Source organism: Oncorhynchus gorbuscha, unplaced genomic scaffold (assembly GCF_021184085.1).
Source record: "Oncorhynchus gorbuscha isolate QuinsamMale2020 ecotype Even-year unplaced genomic scaffold, OgorEven_v1.0 Un_scaffold_4346, whole genome shotgun sequence".
NCBI lineage: Eukaryota > Metazoa > Chordata > Actinopteri > Salmoniformes > Salmonidae > Oncorhynchus > Oncorhynchus gorbuscha.
Genome location: NW_025748379.1, coordinates 17,709 through 35,893, shown reverse-complemented (window position 1 = coordinate 35,893; position 18,185 = coordinate 17,709). Strand labels below are relative to the sequence as shown.

The window sequence follows — 18,185 nt, the reverse complement described above, 5'->3', positions numbered from 1 at the left end:
AGTGGACTATAACATAGCACTACAGTCTGTGGGCACTACAGTCAGTGGACTATAACATAGCACTACAGTCTGTGGGCTATAACATAGCACTAAAGTCAAGAAGCTACAATGCAAGTCACACTGCAGTCTGTGGGCTACAATGCAAGTCATACTGTAGGGACAGTAGCATTAGCACCTAAGATAGACCAACGATTTGAGAGATTTTGTTCCTTGTTTGAGTGATTCCCTCTCTCTCTGTCTCTGTCTCACTCGGTCTCTCTCTCTGTCTCTCTCTCTGTGTCTCTCTCTCTCTGTCTCTTTTTCTCTGTCTCTCTCTGTCTCTCTCTGTCTCTCTCTCTCTCTCTCTCTCTCTCTCTCTCTCTCTCTCTCTCTCTCTCTCTCTCTCTCTCTCTCTCTCTCTCTCTCTCTCTCTCTCTCTCTCTCTCCGGTCTCTCTCTCTGTCTCTTTCTCCGTCTCACTCGGACTCTGTATCTCTCTCTGTCTCTCTGTATCTCTCTCTGTATCTCTCTCTGTCTCTCTCTCTCTCTCTGTCTCTCTCTCTCTCTCTCTCTCTCTCTCTCTCTCTCTCTCTCTCTCTCTCTCTCTCTCTCTCTCTCTCTCTCTCTCTCTCTCTGTCTCTCTCTCTCTCTGTCTCTCTCTCGGTCTCTTTCTCAGCACAAGGCAGCGTTGGCCATGCGTCTGCTGTATAATCCCGTTCATCCAAAGAACAGGACTCTGATGCACCAAAACTATGGAATTCATCTTCCTGATCTACGTAAGAGATCGGCTACGACAGTAAGTAAACCTGAGTAAATACAATATATCTTACATTTACATTACATTTAAGTCATTTAGCAGACGCTCTTATCCAGAGCGACTTACAAATTGGTGCATTCACCTTATGACATCCAGTGGACAGTCACCTAACAATAGTGCATCTAAAACTTAGGGGTGGGGTGAGGGATTACTTAACCTATCCTAGGTATTCCTAAAGAGGTGGGGTTTCAGGTGTTCCGAAGGTGGTGATTGACTCCGCTGCCCTGGCGTCGTGAGGGAGTTTGTTCCACCATTGGGGGCCAGGGCAGCGAACAGTTTTGACTGGGCTGAGCGGGAGCTGTACTTCCTCAGTGGTAGGGAGGCGAGCAGGCCAGAGGTAGATGAACGCAGTGCCCTTTGTTTGGGTGTAGGGCCTGATCAGAGCCTGGAGGTATTGAGGTGTCAGTTTCACAGCCCGTAGGCAAGCACCATGGTCTTGTAGCGGATGCGAGCTTCAACTGAAGCCAGTGGAGAGAACGGAGGAGCGGGGTGACGTGAGAGAGAACTTGGGAAGGTTGAACACCAGACGGGCTGCGGCGTTCTGGGATGAGTTGAAGGGGTTTAATGGCACAGGCAGGGAGCCCAGCCAACAGCGAGCGGCAGTAATCCAGACGGGAGATGACAAGTGCCTGGATTAGGACCTGCGCCTCGGCTTCCCTGTGTGAGGCAGGGTCGTACTCTGCGGATGTTGTAGAGCATGAACCTACAGGAACGGCCACCGCCTTGATGTTAGTTGAGAACGACAGGGTGTTGTCCAGGATCACGCCAAGGTTCTTGGCGCTCTGGGGAGGAGGACAATGGAGTTGTCGACCGTGATGGCGACCATGGAACGGGCAGTCCTTCCCCCGGGAGGAAGAGCAGCCCGTCTTGCCGAGGTTCAGCTTGAGGTGGTGATCCGTCATCCACACTGATATGTCTGCCAGACATGCAGAGATGCGTCCGGCCACCTGGTCAGAAGGGGAAAGGAGAAGATTAATTGTGTGTCGTCTGCATAGCAATGATAAGAGAGACCATGTGAGGTTATGACAGAGCCAAGTGACTTGGTGTATAGCGAGAATAGAAGAGGGGCCAAGAACAGAGCCCTGGGTGACACCAGTGGTGAGAGCTGTGGTGAGGAGACAGATTCTCGCCACGCCCACCTGGTAGAGGAATTCAGTCAGGTAGGACGCAACTAGCGTGGGCCGCGCCGGAGATGCCCCAACTCGGAGAGGGTGGAGAGGAGGATCTGATGGTTCACAGTATCGAAGGCAGCCGATAGATCTAGAAGGATGAGAGCAGAGGAGAGAGAGTTAGCTTTAGCAGTGCGGAGCGCTCCGTGATACAGAGGAGAGCAGCCCCAGTTGAATGACTAGTCTTGAAACCTGACTGATTTGGATCAAGAAGGTCATTCAGAGAGATAGCGGGAGAGCTGGCCAAGGGGACGGCACGTTCAAGAGTTTTGGAGAGAAAAGAAAGAAGGGATACTGGTCTGTACTGTTGACATCGGAGGGATCGAGTGTAGGTTTTTTCAGAAGGGGGCAACTCTCGCTTCTCTTGAAGACGGAAGGGACCTGCGCTACCCTGCATTCAAAACGTCAATATTTACTAAGAGAAAGTCATCTTTTTGGGGGGGGGCATGTTGCCTGGTCTCTTATGACAATCCTGTAAATGGAAGTGGCTGGCCAGAGCATGCAGGATTTGTTCCTGAGTCTCTGACTGAGATAATCCTCTGTCAGGAATGACAGTAGGTAATGATCTGTACCAGTGATCCCCCTTCCTCCATTCAGTTTTTAGTGTAGAGGTTTGTGCCACACTTGAGGTACTATTGAATCTGGGAGCTTCTGACCTCATGTTGTTATTATTGCGATATTACTATTTAATCCTTACTTTCGCCTCTGGTTTTCTTCTTCTACATCGTGAGTTATTGATTCCCAGCTCTCTCTGAGCCTTTAATATCGATACAGTAATCAATAGCAACATAAACAGGCTTCTGGGAAGATTTGATTAGGACGTGATTACAAATTGTTATTGTGATAAATTGATGTTTAATATTGTTAATTGAGGGACCTGCTGGGGGACTTTCAAACCCAGAGGCTGATCTGTTGTCCCATGCTGGAGTGAAGAGTTATTATTATTATTATATTATATTATAAGAGTGATGGGACAGGTTGATACAATAATAGCTGTAGTAGTAGTCACTCTGCTCAGAGAAGAGACTATCTGTGTATCAGATAGCATCCTTCAGTATTCCCTACATAGTACTCTACCGTTTTGTAGCCTGATCTGATCCGCCCTGACTGTTGTAAATAAACAGAATCAGTTCCCAAGTTTTTCAAGATCAGGACGGTCAAACAAGATTTACTTTTCACCAGAGACCTGGGTCTGGTCTAAAAGTAGCACTATATAGGAATAGGGCTCTGGTCTAAAGTAGTGCACTATATAGGGAATAGGGCTCTGGTCTAAAGTAGTGCACTATATAGGGAATAGGGCCTGGTCTAAAGTAGTGCACTATAGGGAATAGGGCTCTGGTTCAAAGTAGTGCACTAAATAGGCCCTGTCTAAAGTAGTGCACTATATAGGAATAGGCTCTGGTCTAAAGTAGTGCACTATATAGGAATAGGGCTCTGGTCTAAAGTAGTGCACTATATAGGGAATAGGGCTCTGGTCTAAAGTAGTGCACTAAATAGGGCCCTGGTTAAAGTAGTACTATATAGGGAATAGGGCACTGATCTAAAAGTAGTGCACTATATAGGGAATAGGACTCTGGTCTATAGTAGTGCACTATATAGGGAATAGACAGTTTGCAGGCAGGGAAGACAGCTAGCAGGCAGAGAAGACAGCCAGCAGGAAGAGAAGACAGCCAGCAGGCAGAGAAGACAGCTAGCCGGCAGAGACGACAGCTAGCAGGCAGGGAAGACAGCCAGCAGGCAGAGAAGACAGCCAGCAGAAGAGAAGACAGCCAGCAGGCAGGGAAGACAGCCAGGCAGGGAAGACAGCTAGCAGGCAGAGACGACAGCTAACAGGAAGAGAAGACAGCTAGCAGGCAGGGAAGACAGCTAGGGAAGAGAAGACAGCCATCAGAGCAGGAAGACAGCTATCAGGCAGGGAAGACAGCTAGCAGGCAGGAAGACAGCTAGCCCGGCAGAGAAGACAGCCAGCAGGCAGAGACGACAGCTAGCAGAGAAGACAGCCAGCAGGCAGAGACGACACAGCAGGCAGAGAAGACAGCTAGCAGGCAGGGAAGACAGCGAGCAGCCAGGGAGAGACAGCGAGCAGCCAGAGAAGACAAGCGAGCAGGCAGAGAAGACAGCTAGCAGGCAGAGACGACAGCGTCGGCAGAGAAGACAGCTACAGAGCAGAGAAGACAACTAGCAGGCAGAGAGAGAACAATAGCCGGCAGAGAAGACAGCGAGCAGGAAGAGAACACAGCTAGCAGGCAGGGAAGACAGCTAGCAGGCAGAGAAGACAGCTAGCAGAGAAGACAGCTAGCCGGCAGAGAAGACAGCGAGCAGGAAGAGAACACAGCTAGCAGGTTAGGGAAGACAGCTAGCCGGCAGAGAAGACAGCTAGCAGGAAGAGAAGACAGCCAGCAGGCAGAGAGACGACAGCTAGCAGGCAGAGACGACAGCTAGCAGGAAGAGAAGACAGCTAGCAGGCAGAGAAGAGAAGAGAGCTAGCAGGCAGAGAAGAGAAGAGAGCCAGCAGTGTAGAGACGACAGCTAGCCGGCAGAGAAGACAGCTAGCAGGAAGAGAAGACAGCCAGCAGTAAGCAGAGACGACAGCCAGCAGTAAGGAGACGACAGCCAGCAGGCAGAGACGACAGCCAGCAGGAAGGAGAAGACAGCTAGCAGGCAGAGAAGAGAAGAGAGCTAGCAGGAAGAGAAGACAGCCAGCAGGAAGAGAAGACAGCTAGCAGGCAGAGAAGAGAAGAGAGCTAGCAGAGAAGAGAAGAGAGCTCGCAGGCAGAGAAGACAGCCAGCAGGAAGAGAGAAGACAGCTAGCAGGCAGAGAAGAGAAGAGAGCTAGCAGGCAGAGAAGAGAAGAGAGCTAGCAGGCAGAGAAGAGAGCTAGGCAGCAGAGAAGAGAGCTAGCGGGAGAAGAAGAGAGCTTAGCAGGTAGAGAAGAGAGCTAGCAGGCAGAGAAGAGAGCTAGCGGGAGAAGAAGAGAGCTAGCAGGCAGAGAAGACAGCCAGCAGGCAGAGACGACAGCTAGCAGGAGGAGAAGACAGCTTATGGCAGGGAAGACAGCTAGCAGGGGCAGAGAAGCAGCTAGCAGGAAGAGAAGACAGCTAGCAGGCAGGGAAGACAGCTAGCAGGCAGAGAAGACAACTAGCCGGCAGAGAAGACAGCTAGCCGGCAGAGAAGACAGCTGGGCAGGAAGACAGCTTGCAGGTAGTGGGAAGACAGCTAGCAGGCAGAGAAGACAGCTAGCAGGAAGAGAAGACAGCTTGCAGGCAGGGAAGAGAGCTAGCAGGAAGAGAAGACAGCTAGCCGGCAGAGAAGACAGCTAGCAGGCAGAGAAGACAGCTAGCAGGCAGGGAAGACAGCTAGCAGGCAGAGAAGACAGCTAGCAGGAAGAGAAGACAGCTAGCAGGCAGGGAAGACAGCTAGCAGGCAGGGAAGACAGCTAGCCGGCAGAGAAGACAGCTAGCCGGCAGAGAAGACAGCTAGCAGGCAGAGAAGACAGCTAGCCGGCAGAGAAGACAGCGAGCAGGAAGAGAACACAGCTAGCAGGCAGGGAAGACAGCTAGCAGGCAGAGAAGACAGCTAGCAGGAAGAGAAGACAGCCAGCAGGCAGAGACGACAGCTAGCAGGCAGAGACGACAGCCAGCAGGAAGAGAAGACAGCTAGCAGGCAGAGAAGAGAAGAGAGCTAGCAGGCAGAGAAGAGAGCTAGCAGGCAGAGAAGAGAGCTAGCAGGAAGAGAAGAGAGCTAGCAGGCAGAGACGACAGCTAGCAGGCAGAGACGACAGCTAGCAGGAAGAGAAGAGAGCTAGCGGGCAGAGAAGACAGATAGCAGGCAGAGAAGAGAGCTAGCAGGCAGAGAAGACAGATAGCAGGCAGAGAAGAGAAGCGAGCTAGCAGGCAGAGAAGAGAAGAGAGCTAGCAGGCAGAGAAGACAGCCAGCAGGAAGAGAAGACAGCTAGCAGGCAGAGAAGAGAAGAGAGCTAGCAGGCAGAGAAGAGAAGAGAGCTAGCAGGCAGAGAAGAGAGCTAGCAGGCAGAGAAGAGAGCTAGCAGGCAGAGACGACAGCTAGCCGGCAGAGAAGACAGCTAGCAGGAAGAGAAGACAGCCAGCAGGCAGAGACGACAGCTAGCAGGCAGAGACGACAGCCAGCAGGAAGAGAAGACAGCTAGCAGGCAGAGAAGAGAAGAGAGCTAGCAGGAAGAGAAGACAGCCAGCAGGAAGAGAAGACAGCTAGCAGGCAGAGAAGAGAAGAGAGCTAGCAGGCAGAGAAGAGAAGAGAGCTAGCAGGCAGAGAAAGACAGCCAGCAGAAGAGAAGACAGCTAGCAGGCAGAGAAGAGAAGAGAGCTAGCAGGCAGAGAAGAGAGCTAGCAGGCAGAGAAGAGAGCTAGCAGGAAGAGAAGAGAGCTAGCAGGCAGAGACGACAGCTAGCAGGCAGAGACGACAGCTAGCAGGAAGAGAAGAGAGCTAGCGGGCAGAGAAGACAGATAGCAGGCAGAGAAGAGAGCTAGCAGGCAGAGAAGACAGATAGCAGGTGAGAAGAGAGTTTTGAGCTAGCAGGCAGAGAAGAGAAGAGAGCTAGCAGGCAGAGAAGACAGCCAGCAGGAAGAGAAGACAGCTAGCAGGCAGAGAAGAGAAGAGAGCTAGCAGGCAGAGAAGAGAAGAGAGCTAGCAGGCAGAGAAGAGAGCTAGCAGGCAGAGAAGAGAGCTAGCAGGCAGAGAAGACAGCCAGCAGGAAGAGAAGACAGCTAGCAGGCAGAGAAGAGAAGAGAGCTAGCAGGCAGAGAAGAGAGCTAGCAGGCAGAGGAGAGAGCTAGCAGGCAGGGAAGACAGCTAGCAGGAAGAGAAGACAGCTAGCAGGCAGGGAAGACAGCTAGCAGGGGCAGGGAAGATAGCTAGCCGGCAGAGAAGACAGCTAGCCGGCAGAGAAGACAGCTAGCAGGCAGAGAAGACAGCTAGCCGGCAGAGAAGACAGCGAGCAGGAAGAGAACACAGCTAGCAGGCAGAGAAGACAGCTAGCAGGAAGAGAAGACAGCCAGCAGGCAGAGACGACAGCCAGCAGGCAGAGACGACAGCCAGCAGGAAGAGAAGACAGCTAGCAGGCAGAAGAGAAGAGAGCTAGCAGGAAGAGAAGACAGCCAGCAGGAAGAGAAGACAGCTAGCAGGCAGAGAAGAGAAGAGAGCTAGTGGCAGAGAAGAGAAGAGAGCTAGCAGGCAGAAAGACAGCCAGCAGGAAGAGAAGACAGCTAGCAGGCAGAGAAGAGAAGAGAGCTAGCAGGCAGAGAAGAGCTAGCAGGCAGAGAAGAGAGCTAGTTAGTAAAGAGAAGAGAGCTAGCAGGCAGAGACGACAGCCAGCAGGCAGAGACGACAGCTAGCAGGAAGAGAAGAGAGCTAGCGGGCAGAGAAGACAGATAGCAGGCAGAGAAGAGAGCTAGCAGGCAGAGAAGACAGATAGCAGGCAGAGAAGAGAAGCGAGCTAGCAGGCAGAGAAGAGAAGAGAGCTAGCAGGCAGAGAAGACAGCCAGCAGGAAGAGAAGACAGCTAGCAGGCAGAGAAGAGAAGAGAGCTAGCAGGCAGAGAAGAGAAGAGAGCTAGCAGGCAGAGAAGAGAGCTAGCAGGCAGAGAAGAGAGCTAGCAGGCAGAGGACGACAGCTAGCCGGGCAGAGAAGACAGCTAGCAGGAAGAGAAGACAAAGCAGGCAGAGACGACAGCTAGCAGGCAGAGACGACAGCCAGCAGGAAGAGAAGACAGCTAGCAGGCAGAGAAGAGAAGAGAGCTAGCAGGAAGAGAAGACAGCCAGCAGGAAGAGAAGACAGCTAGCAGGCAGAGAAGAGAAGAGAGCTAGCAGGCAGAGAAGAGAAGAGAGCTAGCAGGCAGAGAAGACAGCCAGCAGGAAGAGAAGACAGCTAGCAGGCAGAGAAGAGAAGAGAGCTAGCAGGCAGAGAAGAGAGCTAGCAGGCAGAGAAGAGAGCTAGCAGGAAGAGAAGAGAGCTAGCAGGCAGAGACGACAGCTAGCAGGCAGAGACGACAGCTAGCAGGAAGAGAAGAGAGCTAGCGGGCAGAGAAGACAGATAGCAGGCAGAGAAGAGAGCTAGCAGGCAGAGAAGACAGATAGCAGGCAGAGAAGAGAAGCGAGCTAGCAGGCAGAGAAGAGAAGAGAGATAGCAGGCAGAGAAGAGAGCTAGCAGGCAGAGAAGACAGATAGCAGGCAGAGAAGAGAAGAGAGCTAGCAGGCAGAGACGACAGCTAGCAGGCATAGCACGGCGATGGGCCCTGCTCAAAAATAGGGCACTATGTAGGGAATAGGTGGTCATTTAGGATGCCTCTCTGGTAATGACACTAGGAAGGGCAGTGAGCCTGTCACTCTGATACACAGGAAGTTGTAAGAGTTGGCTGCTGTCACTGAGACACAGGAAGTTGTAAGAGTTGGCTGCTGGAAGCTGAGACAGGAAGTTGTGGGAGTTGGCTGCTGAAGCGGAGACAGGAAGTTGTAAGAGTTGGCTGCTGGAAGGAGACACAGGAAGTTGTAAGAGTTGGCTGCTGTCACTGATACACAGGAAGCTGTAAGAGTTGGCTGCTGTCCCTGATACAGGAAGCTGTAAGAGTTGGCTGCTGGAAGCGGAGACACAGGAAGTTGTAAGAGTTGGCTGCTGGAAGCGAGACACAGGGCAAGTTGTAAGAGTTGGCTGCTGTCACTGGAACACAGGAAGCTATAAGAGTTGGCTGCTGTCACTGAGACACAGGAAGTTGTAAGAGTTTGCTGCTGTTACTGAAACACAGGAAGTTGTAAGAGTTGGCTGCTGTCACTGATACACAGGAAGTTGTAAGAGTTGGCTGCTGTCACTGATACACAGGAAGCTGTAAGAGTTGGCTGCTGTCACTGATACACAGGAAGCTGTAAGAGTTGGCTACTGTCACTGATACACAGGAAGCTGTAATAGTTGGCTGCTGTCACTGAGACACAGGAAGCTGTAATAGTTGGCTGCTGCTTACCAGACACAGGAAGTTGTAAGAGTTGGCTGGAAGCGGAGACACAGGAAGTTGTAAGAGTTGGCTGCTGGAAGCGGAGACACAGGAAGTTGTAAGAGTTGGCTGCTGGAAGCTGAGACACAGGAAGCTGTAAGAGTTGGCTGCTGTCACTGATACACAGGAAGTTTTAAGAGCTTGCTTCTGGTCACTGATACACAGGAAGCTGTAAGAGTTGGCTGCTGGAAGCTGAGACACAGGAAGCTGTAAGAGTTGGCTGCTGTCACTGATACACAGGAAGTTGTAAGAGTTGGCTACTGTCACTGATACACAGGAAGCTGTAAGAGTTTGCTGCTGTCACTGAAACACAGGAAGTTGTAAGAGTTGGCTGCTGGAAGCGGAGACACAGGAAGTTGTAAGAGTTGGCTGCTGGAAGCGGAGACACAGGAAGTTGTAAGAGTTGGCTGGAAGCGGAGACACAGGAAGTTGTAAGAGTTGGCTGCTGGACGCGGAGACACAGGAAGCTGTAAGAGTTGGCTGCTGGAAGCTGAGACACCGGAGAGCAGCAGCTTGCAGAACATCAACATTCTCTGCAGGAACCCTGAGCTGCCTGATTGCTGTGATATGGGCTGGTGTTTACAGTTGTCTCCGGACAGGAGAGGAGGAGGAAGAGTGGAGGAAGAGGGAGGAGTGGTACTGGCGCCTCCCTCCTGCATACCAATAAGACAAGACAGCTGTAGCCCGTAGATAAGCCTACCTTTGGTAACCACTGGCTCTCTGCCCAGCCTGCTCTCTGCCTTCCCTAAAACGCAGGTGTGCCCAGGTCCTCTCCTCATGTCCTCCTCCTCCCCTGTTTCCCCTGCCTGCCTGCCGGGGTGAAAACCAGCCTTGCCTCCAGCCTGGGTGTCAGATCGGTTTGGTGCTGTCTTGCCATGCTCAACATAAAGGAGATGGACACAAACATATCTGACCCCAGGCTACCTTTCCACCGTGACACATCCGAAAAAAAGCTGTGTGACTTTGAGGAGAAGAGAGTCTCCTGAGCACCTGGCTGCTGACAGCCTGGTCTGTCAGAGAGCTCAATAATCTGAAGAGAAACAAGCAGGCTGAACATCAGGGTAAAATTCAGCAGACACATCATTTTTTAGGAACTGTTCGAGATAGAAATATAGTACGTAGAACACACATGCCTCTCTGACCGTGTAGAACAAGGAATCATGTCGGATCTATTGTTGGTATTTCTCTCTGCAACTTTACGACAAGGTTTTGCATCTGAACACGGCGAAGGTGGGAGTCTAGAGGAACAGACGCTAAGGCCAACTCATACAGGACAGATACAGGTTACACGCCTGTCCTGCACCTGTTTAAACCAAGCCTGTTTATGTTTCCACTGTTTTCTCAAAGCATTGCCGCGTGTGATTGATTGCTGCAGGGGACTGTGGCTTTATTGGCCGGTTTACAATGTCATTCACGCCTGTTCTGGTTAATGAATGCAGAGACATCTGTTGGTTGTAATCACAAGAGGCAGGTGTTTTGAGGCCGGTGTTTTGAGGCAGGTGTTTCCTGCCTGTGTGAAGGAGAGGAACACGTTTATAGTCTTTCATCCCTTTGAAACATTCATCCCTATAGTTTCAAGTTTCAATGCACAAGCCTGGTAACTTCTACAAGGATTGACAGGAGGGACTAATGTCTACTGTATCACAGGGAGGGACTAATGTCTACTGTATCACAGGGAGGGACTGTCTACTGTTACACAGGGAGGGACTAATGTCTACTGTATCACAGGGAGGGACTAATGTCTACTGTATCACAGGGAGGGACTAATGTCTACTGTATCACAGGGAGGGACTAATGTCTACTGTATCACAGGGAGGGACTAATGTCTACTGTTACACAGGGAGGGACTAATGTCTACTGTATCACAGGAGGGACTAATGTCTACTGTATCACAGGGAGGGACTAATGTCTACTGTTACACAGGGAGGGACTAATGTCTACTGTACCACAGGGAGGGACTAATGTCTACTGTATCACAGGGAGGGACTAATGTCTACTGTTACACAGGGAGGGACTAATGTCTACTGTACCACAGGGAGGGACTAATGTCTACTGTATCACAGGGAGGGACTAATGTCTACTGTTACACAGGAGAGGACTAATGTCTACTGTTACACAGGGAGGGACTAATGTCTACTGTATCACAGGGAGGGACTAATGTCTACTGTATCACAGGGAGGGACTAATGTCTACTGTTACACAGGGAGGGACTAATGTCTACTGTTATCACAGGGAGGGACTAATGTCTACTGTTTATCACAGGGAGGGACTAATGTCTACTGTATCACAGGGAGGGACTAATGTCTACTGTATCACAGGGAGGACTAATGTCTACTGTTACACAGGGAGGGGACTAATGTCTACTGTATCACAGGGAGGGACTAATGTCTACTGTATCACAGGGAGGGACTAATGTCTACTGTTACACAGGGGGGAGGGACTAATGTCTACTGTACACAGGGAGGGACTAATGTCTACTGTATCACAGGGAGGGACTAATGTCTACTGTATCACAGGGAGGGACTAATGTCTACTGTATCACAGGGAGGACTAATGTCTACTGTATCACAGGGAGGGACTAATGTCTACTGTTACACAGGGAGGGACTAATGTCTACTGTACACAGGGAGGAGGTTACACAGGAGGGACTAATGTCTACTGTATCACAGGGAGGGACTAATGTCTACTGTATACACAGGGAGGGACTAATGTCTACTGTATCACAGGAGGACTAATGTCTACTGTTACACAGGGAGGGACTAATGTCTACTGTATCACAGGGAGGGACTAATGTCTACTGTTACAGGGAGGGACTAATGTCTACTGTATCACAGGGAGGGACTAATGTCTACTGTATCACAGGGAGGGACTAATGTCTACTGTTACACAGGGAGGGACTAATGTCTACTGTATCACAGGGAGGGACTAATGTCTACTGTATCACATGGAGGGACTAATGTCTACTGTATCACAGGGAGGGACTAATGTCTACTGTTACACAGGAGGGACTAATGTCTACTGTATCACAGGGAGGGACTAATGTCTACTGTTACACAGGGAGGGACTAATGTCTACTGTATCACAGGGAGGGACTAATGTCTACTGTATCACAGGGAGGGACTAATGTCTACTGTTACACAGGGAGGGACTAATGTCTACTGTTATCACAGGGAGGACTAATGTCTACTGTATCACAGGGAGGGACTAATGTCTACTGTATCACATGGAGGACTAATGTCTACTGTATCACAGGGAGGGACTAATGTCTACTGTTACACAGGGAGGGACTAATGTCTACTGTTACACAGGGAGGGACTAATGTCTACTGTATCACAGGGAGGGACTAATGTCTACTGTATCACAGGGAGGACTAATGTCTACTGTATCACATGGAGGGACTAATGTCTACTGTATCACAGGGAGGGACTAATGTCTACTGTTACACAGGAGGGACTAATGTCTACTGTATCACAGGGAGGGACTAATGTCTACTGTTACACAGGGAGGGACTAATGTCTACTGTATCACAGGGAGGGACTAATGTCTACTGTATCACAGGAGGGACTAATGTCTACTGTATCACAGGGGGAGGGACTAATGTCTACTGTATCACAGGGAGGGACTAATGTCTACTGTATCACAGGGAGGGACTAATGTCTACTGTATCACAGGAGGGACTAATGTCTACTGTATCACAGGGAGGGACTAATGTCTACTGTATCACAGGGAGGGACTAATGTCTACTGTTACACAGGGAGGGACTAATGTCTACTGTATCACAGGGAGGGACTAATGTCTACTGTATCACAGGGAGGGACTAATGTCTACTGTTACACAGGGAGGGACTAATGTCTACTGTATCACAGGGAGGACTAATGTCTACTGTTACACAGGAGGGACTAATGTCTACTGTATCACAGGGAGGGACTAATGTCTACTGTATCACAGGGAGGACTAATGTCTACTGTTACACAGGGAGGGACTAATGTCTACTGTATCACAGGAGGGACTAATGTCTACTGTATCACAGGGAGGGACTAATGTCTACTGTACGACAGGGAGGACTAATGTCTACTGTACCACAGGAGGGACTAATGTCTACTGTACCACAGGGAGGGACTAATGTCTACTGTACCACAGGGAGGGACTAATGTCTACTGTACCACAGGGAGGGACTAATGTCTACTGTACCACAGGGAGGGACTAATGTCTACTGTATCACAGGGAGGGACTAATGTCTACTGTACCACAGGGAGGGACTAATGTCTACTGTATCACAGGAGGGACTAATGTCTACTGTATCACAGGAGGGACTAATGTCTACTGTATCACAGGGAGGGACTAATGTCTACTGTTACACAGGGAGGGACTAATGTCTACTGTTACACAGGGAGGGACTAATGTCTACTGTACACAGGGAGGGACTAATGTCTACTGTATCACAGGGAGGGACTAATGTCTACTGTATCACAGGGAGGGACTAATGTCTACTGTACACAGGGAGGGACTAATGTCTACTGTATCACAGGGAGGGACTAATGTCTACTGTATCACAGGGAGGGACTAATGTCTACTGTATCACAGGGAGGGACTAATGTCTACTGTATCACAGGGAGGGACTAATGTCTACTGTATCACAGGGAGGGACTAATGTCTACTGTATCACAGGGAGGGACTAATGTCTACTGTATCACAGGAGGGACTAATGTCTACTGTATCACAGGGAGGGACTAATGTCTACTGTATCACAGGGAGGGACTAATGTCTACTGTATCACAGGGAGGGACTAATGTCTACTGTATCACAGGGAGGGACTAATGTCTACTGTTACACAGGGAGGGACTAATGTCTACTGTTACACAGGGAGGGACTAATGTCTACTGTACCACAGGGAGGGACTAATGTCTACTGTACCACAGGGAGGGACTAATGTCTACTGTATCACAGGGAGGGACTAATGTCTACTGTATCACAGGGAGGGACTAATGTCTACTGTATCACAGGGAGGGACTAATGTCTACTGTATCACAGGGAGGGACTAATGTCTACTGTATCACAGGGAGGGACTAATGTCTACTGTACCACAGGGAGGGACTAATGTCTACTTGGATGATTTGGACATATGCTCTCATTTAGGGTACTTCAGTTTTCTGTGATGCCATATTTATATAATCTGGACATACCTAGCCAGCCCGCCATCACCTCTCTCAGGGAAACGTCTCAGTCAATAATAAAATGGAAAACATTGCCTTTGTTGTCGTCACCAGGGGCCCACTCAAAGGGTAGTGACTGGTCCCACGGTGGGCAGTCTGGCTATAGTACCAGGAGGAGCATGTAACAACCTGTACCTGGTACCACCTCTGTCTGAAGAAGACATGACAGCAGGTGATCATATACACACACCACTCATTATCATAGCCACATTATCACTATCACACTATCATTATCCCAACCACACTATCATTATCCCAACCACACTATCATTATCCCAACCACACTATCATTATCCTAACCACACACCACTATCATTATTGTAGCAACATTATCACTATCACACTATCATTATCCCAACCACACACCACTATCATTATCGTAGCCACATGATCACTATCACACTATCATTATCCCAACCACACACCACTATCATTATCATAGCAACATTATCACTATCACACTATCATTATCCCAACCACACTATCATTATCCCAACCACACTACCACTATCATTATCCCAACCACACACCACTATCATTATCCCAACCACACGCCACTATCATTATCCCAACCACACTATCATTATCCCAACCACACGCCACTATCATTATCCCAACCACACTATCATTATCCCAACCACACGCCACTATCATTATCATAGTCACATTATCATTATCACACTATCATTATCCCAACTACACTATCATTATCCCAACCACACTACCACTATCATTATCCCAACCTCACTATCATTATCCCAACCGCACTATCACTATCACTATCGCAGCACACTATCATTATCGCAGCCACACTATCATTATCTCAGCCCCACTATCATTATCACAGCCCCACTATCACAGCCACACTATCATTATCACAGCTCCACTATCATTATCACAGCCACACTATCATTATCACAGCCCCACTATCATTATCACAGCCCCACTATCACTATCATATCAGCACTGTCATTATCACAGCCCCACTGTCATTATCACTATCAATATCATATCCTCACTTTAATCATTATCACAGCCCCACTATCATTATCACTATCACAGCCCCACTATCATTATCACAGCCCCACTATCATTATCACAGCCACACTATCATTATCGTAGACGCATTATCACTATCGCAAACACTCTCATTATCACAGCCCCACTCTCATTATCACAGCCTCACTATCATTATCACAGCCTCACTATCATTATCACAGCCCCACTATCATTATCATTATCGCAGCCCCACTATCACTATCACAGCCCCACTCTCATTATCACAGCCTCACTATCACTATCGCAGCCCCACTATCATTATCATTATCACAGCCCCACTCTCATTATCACAGCCTCACTATCATTATCACAACCCCACTATCATTATCATTATCACAGCCCCACACACAGCCTCACTATCATTATCACAACCCCACTATTATTATTGCAGCCCCACTATCATTATCATTATCATTATCGCAGCCCTACTATCATTATCACAGCCTCCATTATCACAGCCCCAGTATCATTATCACAGCCCCACTATTATCATTTATCACAGCCCCACTATCATTATCACAGCCTCACTATCATTATCGCAGCCCCACTATCACTATCGCAGCCCCACTATCATTATCACAACCCCACTATCATTATCGCAGCCCTACTATCATTATCACAGCCCCAGTATCATTATCACAGCCTCACTATCATTATCACAGCCTCACTATCATTATCACAGCCCCACTATCATTATCATTATCGCAGCCCCACTATCACTATCACAGCCCCACTCTCATTATCACTGCCTCACTATCACTATCGCAGCCCCACTATCACTATCGCAGCCCCACTATCATTATCACAGCCTCACTATCATTATCGCAGCCCCACTATCATTATCACAGCCACACTATCATTATCGTAGACGCATTATCGCTATCGCAAACACTCATTATCACAGCCCCACTATCACTATCACAGCACACTATCATTATCACAGCCTCACTATCACTATCGCAGCCACACTGTCATTATCATAACCCCACTATCATTATCGCAGCCCCACTATCATTATCGCAGCCCCACTATCATTATCACAGCCCCACTATCATTATCGCAGCCCTACTATCATTATCACAGCCGCAATACCATTATCACAGCCCCAGTATCACTATCATTATCACAGCCCCACTATCACTATCATTATCACAGCCCCACTATCATTATCACAGCCCCACTATCATTATCACAGCCCCACTATCATTGTCACAGCCCCACTATCATTATCACAGCCCCGCTATCATTATCACAGCCGCACTATCATTATCACAGCCCCACTATCATTATCACAGCCCCACTATCATTATCGCAGCCACTCTATCATTATCGTAGACACATTATCACTATCACAAACACTCTCTCATTATCACAGCCCCACTATCATTATCACAGCCACACTATCATTATCTCAGCCACACTATCATTATCATAACCGCACCATCATTATCATTGCCGTAACCACATGATCATGATCATTATCGCATCCACACTATCACTCTCATTATCATAGTCACACTGTCATTATCATTGCCGTAACCACATGATCATGATCATATCTCAGCCAGTCACTGATGGTACAGTCTGCTGTATTGATTGAGGTCTCATACATCGTTCTATCACATTGCCTGTTGCTGTGGTGTTGCAGGCATTGCCAGTCTACTGAGAAGGGTCTAACCTCCTCAGAGAAGGGTTTAACCAGAGATCTGTTCTGGACTGCTATCCGCCCCCATCGGCTGCTCCGCTTACACCGCAGAGAAGAGAGCTGCTCCTCCAAGATGGGTCAGTTCTTCATCGTTGTTTTACATGTTTTTTTTGAGCAGACGCTCTTGCAGTATAGACATTTCATATGTTCTTTCTCCGTCCTGGTCACCCCCCATGGGAATCAAACCCACGACCCCGGGCGTTGTAAGAGCCATACTGGAACAACTGAGTCTCACTTAAAACGTCCCGGAGTAGAGTAGGAGTGCTGATCTAGAATCAGTTTTAAAATATAGACACATAAAATGACACTTAAAACGTCCCGGAGTAGAGTAGGAGTGCTGATCTAGAATCAGTTTTAAAATATAGACACTGAAAATGACACTTAAAACGTCCCGGAGTAGAGTAGAGTAGGAGTGCTGATCTAGAATCAGTTTTAAAATTTAGACACTTAAAATGACACTTAAAACGCCCGAGTAGAGTAGGAGTGCTGATCTAGAATCCGTTTTAAAATATAGACACATACAATTACACTTAAAACGCCCCGGGAGTAGAGTAGGAGTGCTGATCTAGAATCAGTTTTAAAATATAGACACATAAAATGACACTTAAAACGTCCGGAGTAGAGTAGGAGTGCTGATCTAGAATCAGTTTTAAAATATAGATACATACGATTACACTTAAAACGTGCCGGAGTAGAGTAGAGTAGGAGTGCTGATCTAGAATCAGTTTTAAAATATAGACACTTAAAATGACACTTAAACGTCCCGGAGTAGAGTAGCAGTGCTGATCTAGAATCAGTTTTAAAATATAGATACATACGATTACACTTAAAACGTGCCGGAGTAGAGTAGGAGTGCTGATCTAGAATCAGTTTTGCCCTTTAGATTATAATGAATACAGGCCCTGCACCTAATCAGTACTGCTCTGTGGGCTCGACGTCCGCCTATAGCCAGGGTGTTCATACTGCTCTGTGGCTCGACACAGCCAATAGCCAGGGTGTTCATACTGCTCCCTAGCTCTGAGTGTCTGAGTGTCTACACTAGCTCTGAGTGTCTACACTAGCTCTGAGTGTCTGAGTGTCTACCCTAGCTCTGAGTGTCTACACTAGCTCTGAGTGTCTGAGTGTCTACCCTAGCTCTGCTCTGAGTGTCTGAGTGTCTACCCTAGCTCTGAGTGTCTGCTCTGAGTGTCTACACTAGCTCTGAGTTTGCAGGTAGCTTGTAGTTTT

At 48.6% G+C, this 18,185-nt stretch overlaps 1 long non-coding RNA gene across 1 annotated transcript; it reads left to right on the top strand.

Annotated features, from left to right (window-relative positions):
* The first annotated feature begins 652 nt into the window (after positions 1-652).
* On the top strand, positions 653-16,939 carry LOC124028514. Its single transcript, XR_006837606.1, has 3 exons — positions 653-774; positions 14,249-14,366; positions 16,902-16,939. It is a non-coding gene; the product is annotated as an uncharacterized LOC124028514 (long non-coding RNA).
* Positions 16,940-18,185: the final 1,246 nt, after the last annotated feature.